The sequence below is a fragment of the Oryctolagus cuniculus genome, chromosome 18 (genome assembly GCF_051225735.1).
Source record: "Oryctolagus cuniculus isolate XC-2025 breed Fujian yellow rabbit chromosome 18, ASM5122573v1, whole genome shotgun sequence".
Lineage (NCBI taxonomy): Eukaryota > Metazoa > Chordata > Mammalia > Lagomorpha > Leporidae > Oryctolagus > Oryctolagus cuniculus.
In genome coordinates, this window is record NC_142884.1 from 51,619,980 (window position 1) to 51,627,947 (window position 7,968).

Consider the following 7,968-nt stretch of genomic DNA (forward strand, 5'->3'; position numbering starts at 1 on the left):
GGATGAGGCTGACACCGCTGTCCCTTTCTTGGGAGAGCCTGGTGGTACTTTTCCTTCCAGCCTTTATTTACCCTCCCACCCCCACCCCGCAGTTTTATCTGCAAGGCAGGCAGACAGACACACACATGAACAGAGAGAGCCATTATCTGGTTCACTTCCCAAATACCCACAATAACTGGGGTTGGGCCAGACCAAAGCCCAGAGTCCAGAACTCCATCCGGGTCTCCCAGGTGGGTGGCAGGGACCCCGCTTCCTGAGCTGCCACCCGCTGCCTCCCAGGGTGCAGGTGAACAGGAAGCTGGATGGGAAGCAGAGCCGGCACTCCCCCCAGGGTCTCCAACTGCAACGCAGGCGTTGTAAGCAGCATCTGAACTACACGAATACTAGCCCCCCACACACACACAACGCTCCCCCAACTTCTAGCTTTCAAGAAACCCTTGCATTGTATGTATTTTTGATAAGCCACCTCATATCCTGTTTGGAACAGAGAGGCAGCATCTGTTAAGAAATAAGTAAACATCACCCACTTTCTCCCAACTGCCTGAAGGTATCCTCTCCTCCCCACTCCAGATGAGGGACTGCGCGTTCGTTCGCCTCTGACAGGTGTTAGGTCTGGGTAATCAGTGGCTACCGAAGGCACTCCCTCACCCTCATGGCTTCAACCAATCACCACTCTGTGCGCTCCTGAGGCTTCCTCTGCGGCCCCGCCCTCTGGGCAGTCCCGCGCCTGGCCTTGCTGGCAGCCCAGGCCGGGCCTCGCGCGCCTCTCACCTGCTCCACGTGTCTGCACAAGCGTCGCCAGACAACCTCGGCCGAGCTCATGGCGGCGTGCAAGAACACAGCAGCGGAAGCCAGTGGGGCTCCTTAAGACTCAGCCGGGAAGCCGCGCAGCGCACTTCCGCCCCGTGCTCTGACAGTTCCAGCAGGTGCAGGGCCCACCCAGATCCAAGGAGAAGGAGCTACAGGAGCGCTGCTGGGCCGTCCTGCTCCCCGGGCGGGGCCGTCGAAGTCGCAGGCTGTAATAAGCTACAGGAAAACACTGGGAGCGGTGTATGAGAAAATCATTTTTTAAAGATTTGCTTGAAAGAGTTACAGAGAAAGTGGGGGAGGGAGGGCGAGAGGAGAGGAAGAGATTTTTTTTAAAAAAAGATTTATTTAATTTGAGAGGCAGAGAGAGAGAGAGAGAGAGAGAGAGAGAGAGAGAGGTCTTCCATCGGCTGGTTCACTCCCCAAATGGCCGCAAGGGCCGGAGCTGGGCCAGTCGGAAGCCAGGAGCTTTTTCTGAGTCTCCCACGCCGGTGCAGGGGCCCCCGCTGCTTTCCCAGGCAGAGAGATGGGTCGGAAGTAGAGCAGCCACGACTGAAGGGGCGCCCATGTGGGATGCCGGCGCTGCAGGAGGAGGTGTAACCTACTACGCCACAGCCCTGGCCCCTGAAAAAATTCTAACAAGGGGCTGGAGCCACGGCTCAATAGGCTAATCCTCCGCCTGCAGCGCTGGCACCCCCGGTTCTAGTCCCGATTGGGGCGCCGGATTCTGTCCCGGTTGCCCCTCTTCCAGGCCGGAGTGCAGTGGAGGATGGCCCAAGTGCTTGGGCCCTGCACCCGCATGGGAGACCAGGAGAAGCACCTGGCTCCTGGCTTCGGATCAGCGCTGTGCGCCGGCCGCGGCAGCCATTGGAGGGTGAACCAACGGAAAAGGAAGACCTTTGTCTCTGTCTCTGTCTCTCTCTCTCTCACTGTCCACTCTGCCTGTCAAAAAAAAAAAAAAAAAAAAATTTCTAACAAGGGTAGTCTTGCATGGTGGGAATATGAGTACTGCGTGCTTTCCTGTTCTTACACTTGAGAAAAGAAATACAGGGGAGGCTGACAGGAGGCGTCTGGGCAGAGCTGAACCAAGGAGCCAGGCTCTCTGGCATCAAGGGCCCCTACCAGGGGAGAGGCACAGCAAAGGAAACCATCCACAGCAGAGTGAAAAGGTAATCCACAGAATAGGGAAACTATTTGGAAAGCATATATTTGATAAAAGGTTAATATCTGAAATACATAAGGAACCCATACAATGCAACAGCAAAACAAACCAATCAACCCAAATCACTAAGAAAGTGGCAGGCGGTGCTGTGGTGTAGCAGGTAAAGCCACCGCCTGCAGTGCCAGCATCCCATATGGGTGCCAGTTTGAGTCCTGGCTGCTCCACTTCCAACCCAGCTCTCTGCTGTAGCCTGGGATAGCAGTAGAAGATGGCCCAAGTTCTTGGGCCCCTGCACCCGCGTGGGAGACCCAGAAGAAGCTCCTGGCTCCTGGCTTCGGATCGGCGCAGCTCCAGCCGTTGTGGCCAACTGGGAAGTGAACCAGTGGATGGAAGACCCCTCTCTCTCTCTGCCTCTCCTTTCTCTATGTAACTCTGACTTTTAAATAAATAAATCTTTAAAAAAAAGATGGCATGAATTTAAAATCTACTTTTAGGGGCTGGCGCTGTGGTGCAGCGGGTTAAAGCACTGGCCTGCAGCGCTGGCATCCCATATGGACACCGGTTTGAGTCCCAGTTACTCCACTTCCAATGAAGCTCCCTGCTAATGAGCCTGAGAAAGCAGCAGATCATGGCCCAAGTGCTTGGGCCCCCGCACCCATATGGAGACCCAGAAGAAGCTCCTGGCTCCTGGCTTCGGCCTGGCTCAGCCCAAGTCATTGTGGCCGTTTTGGGAGTGAACCAGAGTATGGAAGACCCCCTCTGTCTGTCTCTGCCTATCTCTGTAATTCTGCCTTTCAAATAAGTAAATAAATCTTTATTAAAAATATATTTTAAAAAAGATAATTTATTTGAAAGAGAGAGAGAATCTTTCATCTGCTGGTTCACTCCCCAGATTGCTGCAATAGCTGGGGCTGGGTCAGGCCGAAACTAGGAGCCTGGAGCTCTACCGGTGGGTGGCAGGGGCCCGAGCACTTGGGCCATCTTCTATTTTTTTTTAATTAATTTATTTATTTGAAAGGCAGAGTTACAGAGAGGCAGAGGCAGAGAGAGAGGGAGGCCTTCCATCCACTGGTTCACTCTCCAAATGGCTGCAATGGCTGGAGCTGCACCAATCCAAAGCCAGGAGCCAGGAGCCCCCTCCGGGTCTCCCATGTGGGTGCAGGGGCTCAAGGGCTTGGGCCATCTTCCACTGCTTTCCCAGGCCACAGCAGGGAGCTGGATTGGAAGTGGAGCAGTTGAGACTCCAACTGGCACTCATATGCCAGTATTACAGGTGGCGGCTAACCCGCTGTGCCGCCATGCCGGACATCTGTTTCTGCCTCTCTGCCTGTGAAATAAGTAAATGACAACATTTTTTCAGTGCATCGACAAGCCCCTTCACTAAGCTGGAAGAACAGGTGGCACAGACCTTTTCCGCGCTAATACATTTTGTCCAGGGCTCTGAGATGCGTTCCCTGTAGCTCACCTCTGGGGAGCCAGCTACAGAATTACTGTTTTGCACTGTCTCGCAAGGTCAGAGGTTTAGGTCTGTTTCCAACACCAAGAAAAGAGGTCCCCAGCGTGGAAGAAGGCTTTAAGTTCGAGTGAACCCAAGGGCCATCTTGGAGGAGGGAGACTTGGAACCCGAAGGCTAGTGTGTTTATGGACAGATTTTACTGCGGTCACTGATTTCACTGCATTCCTTCTCAAACACCAGGAGGCTTCGCAGTTTAAGACTGTATGGAAGCAAGGCGTGGGGCAAGTCAAGTGATGAGAGAACCCACAACAGCTCTGACGAGCCTTCAGACGAGGAGGCTCCCGGGCTGTCTCAGACCCGTTTACAAGGGGCTCTGCTCGATGCATTTCCAACCCCGCCCCTTGCACACTGTTTTGCTTTGCCCCAGGAACCATGGAGACCAAGAGGCACACTTTTTCCAAGGCTCATGCTCCAGCCAGATGCTCACCGTCTTGCAGAGCTCCAATCCGGGAGCCTCTGTGCAGCCCGGAGGCACTGCTGGCTTGCATCTCGGGACCTGCATTTCCAGGGTTTGGAAAAGGTAGAGAGATGTGAGCTACAAGCTAGAATCGGGGAGAGGGTGGCGTCTGCGCCGGTGCCCAGGGCGGGCCGCTCTTTCCCTCCCCCCTGCCCCCCACACCTGCCTCTCCACCCGCCGACCCATCACTTCCACTCGCTCACTCCGGCAAAAACACCAGGAGTTAACACCCGATTCCCTGGATCCGAAGAGGCGCAGCCAGGACTAGAACCAGCGCCTGTATGGGATGCCGGTGCTTCAGGCCAGGGCTTTAACCTGCTGCGCCGGCCCCTGAATTTGATCTTTAAAAATTGTGAAGTTTGAATAACTAAAGAGAAAGTAAAAAAAAAAAAAAAAAAAAAAAAAAAACACAAAACCACTACTCAGGCTAAGGAACAGAGCACCGCTGACACTGGGAAGCCCCTGAAGAGGCCGTCCCGCGGCTGTGGCCCTGCCCCAACACCACCGTCTTCAGGTAAAGCCTGCTCCTGCCTCCTACAGCTACACATTGTTTTGTCTGCCTTAACACTTTGTATAAAGGGATCATGTTAACCTAGTACGCCTTGTGCTTTTTCACTTTGCATTTTGCTTTTTAATTTTTCTTGTCTTTGTAGTTGAAGAGCGAGCTCTGATCTGCTGGCTCACTCCTCAAATGCCCGCAGCGTCATGGCTCCCAGAAGCCAGGTCTCCCGTGTGAGTGGCAGGGACGCAGTCCGTTGAGCCGTCACTGCTGCCTCCCAGGATGTGCGCGAGGAGGCTGGAGTCGGCAGCAGAGCCAGCACCTGATACGGGACACAGGCTGCTCCGCCAGCGCGGGAGCCACTGTTCCGAACGCCCGCCCCTTGCGCTGCGTTTTGCTGGTGAGCTTCCTCCGTGTTGTTGCGGCTCGCTGTCATTTGCTCCTTTCCATTGCTGAACAGTGTTTACAAAGCATGAAGACAGCAGGCGGATGTGAGCTACTGCCCGCAGAAATATCTGCCAGCCCAGCTCCACGCTCAGCTTCCCATGCGTCCTCAGCCTCATTCTCTAGGGGAGAAAGCAGGCTCCAAGAAGTTGAGTGCTTTTAGTGCCCAGGCCCGGGGTTTGACAGCCGGACTCAAACCTGCTTCGGCCACTAGGAGCGTCACCGGGTGACCTTGGGCAGTCATGCCTGGGCTGTGGTTTCTAGTTCAGTGTTAAAATCCAACAAAAGAAGACACAAGTGCTACAACTTCTGCTGGCCACGGCAAGCTTGCATTGAGTGTGAGCTGCCAGTGTCAACAGACACGGCGTGTGAGCTTCAGCTCCTGCACCCCCTTCCCCTCCAGCACATCGCCACTGCCTTTTAGAACCTGGCTCACTCAGCAACCCTCGACTGAAGAAATGGTCAGGGACTCGGGAAAGCAAAACCTGAAAACCTGAACTAAGCTTCAGCAGAATCCCGTCCTGAGGGAGAGGTGGGGCTGTCCTTTGTGGACCCCACCCCCGTGAAGTCTATTCTAGATGCTTCCTGAGCAGGTGTTGTGTGCGCTGCAGGAGGCTGGCCTTATGACGGGCAGCCTTGGGCTTTATTCCCCGGCCTGGCCCGTCTGAGCCCTGCAGCCTGCATGAGTGCTTTGAAGTCTGTGCTTGTCTGTGGACGAGGGTGGCCCCTGCACCTGATCTTCCAGACGGGATGCTAAGGGTGCCATGTGGGAGGGACATGGAAGCATGCTGCCACCTGGGAAGCCATGCATCAGTGTAAGGCGCTGTCCCCACCTGCCCTAGAAACCATTCCCAGGGGGCTGGCGCGACCTAGGCCTCCCATATTGGAGCACGGGTTCGAGTTCCAGCTGCTCTACTTCCAACCCGCTGCCTGCTCACGTGCCTAGGAAGGCAGCGGTTAATGGCCCCTGCTGCCCAAGTGGGAGACCTGGATGGAGCTCCGGGCTCCTGGCTTCAGCCTAAATCAGCTGCAGCAATGACCTTGGGGAGTGAACCAGCAGATGGAAGTTCTCAATTTCTCTCTCTCCTCTATCACTCTGCCTTTCAAATAAATGAATAAACCTTAAAAGAGAGAGAGAGAGAGAAAGGAAGAAAGAAAAAAGCAGGCAATGACCCCTAGTACCAGGCCTTCCCAGGCTCCTGGGAGACAAGAATGACAGCAATGTGGACCCAGAAGGCCAGGTGCAGGGCGAGTGGCTTTGACTGACATCCCAACCTCTGGGGCTTGGGGCTGACTGCACATTCTTCATACCATCTGAATTCACGGTGAACATTTGTTACTCTAATGATCCATCCGTGGAACACAAACCTCTATCCCCTAGCTTTTCACCCTCAGGCCCTGGAGTTCAGTGGGCACACAGCCACGTACTGACCAACCAGGCCAGCCCTCACTGTGGTCACAGCCCCCTCGCGTTCTCCAGGCAGGGGACCTCCAACACAAGGGAGGAGAGGGATGGCATGTAACTCCCACGGGCGACCCAGGGCCTCGGGCCATCTCTGTCACCCTCAGAGGAGCTGACCCATTTCTCTCTGGGCCTTCGTGTCCTTATCAATAAAATGAGAGGCTGGGGTGCAGGCAGGATGTGATTCAAGGCCTTTAGCTAAGGCCACTGAGGTACGTGCAGTTTGGGGGCTGGTCTCCGGGACACCTGCTTCCCTCCAAAATGCCCCCGGATGGGGCCAGTCTTCCAGCCTGGCTGCAGAGGAAGCAGTCACTGGGTGCCAGGGTGGCCACGTGCTAGATCCACAAGGTCGTGCAGCTGACTCCGCCTCTCGTCTAGAAGCCAATTCCTGTACAACGCGCCACGACTTCCAAGGCACTGGATAATGCAACTCAGCCTGCCCCAGTGGCTGTCAACATACAAGGCCAGCCTCCAGCCCAGGCAGCCTGACCGATCTGTCCATCTTCTCTCAGCCTCTTGCCTCACAGCTGCCATCTCGCTAGGCTGGGAAGCTGAAGGCAAAGGGACCGTGTAGTCAGGGTGGCCCAGCTCCAGCTCAGACACCACGTCCGTCACCCTGGACGCCCCCCCACTTCCTCCAGGACGGATATGCGAAGCATCTGGGAAGCCAGCAGCTGCCGCCTGCCACCCCACGGAGGGCAGCGGTGAGGTCATCCCCATACATAGGGGCCGGGGGCCGGGGGTGAAAGGGGCTCTGTGTGCAGGAGACAGCCTCCCTGTCTTCCTGTGAACTCCAGGAGCACTGCACGGACATGCTGGCACCACAGATGAACCGGCAACCCCGCTCGGCTCGCCTCGCCACCACAAAAGCATCTTTCATCGTAACAGACTCCAGATCGCAGGAAGAGTTCACTGAACAGTGGCCGGAAACAAGCAGCCGCGCTGAAGGCGCTGGCTGACCCCGGCCATCTCTCAGGATTCCTGCTTTGCCCCGGAAAGTCGGGGAGACAGGTCCATGGAGTCTAACCGTGTGGACCATGGCATGTGGAAAGATGGAGAAGTGGACGGCATCCAGACCTGACCAGGCTAGCCCTGAAAGAGCAGGCTCTGCCATGCTCAGCCAGCAGGGGCTTCGCAGAGGGGTGGCAGCCACAGGGCAGGTGGCTCTAGCCTGGCTGTCAGCACACAGAGAAAGGGGCAAGTTGTGTTCTTTTCCCCAAGATTTATCTATTTGAAGGCAGAGTTAGACACACACAGAGGGATCTTCCATCTGCTGGCTCACACGCCGAATGCCCGTCATGGCTGGAGCTGGGCCAGGCTGAAGCCAGGAGCCTGGAACTCTGTTTCCCACGTGGATGCCAGGGGCCCAAGCACTCAGGCCATCTTCAGCTGCTTTCCCGGGCACATCAGCAGGGAGCTGGATTAGAAGTGGAGCAGCCGCGACACAAAGTGGTACCCAAATGGGATGCGGTGTTGCAGGTGGCAGCTTCACCTACGGCATCACAACGCCGGCCCCCGGGAAAGTTGTCTTAACTGAGCCCGCGGAGCTATGAGGCCTGTGACCACTGGGGACAGAGGATTGCTCAGCGAGTCACGCAGGGTAGCACAGCAGCACCACTCC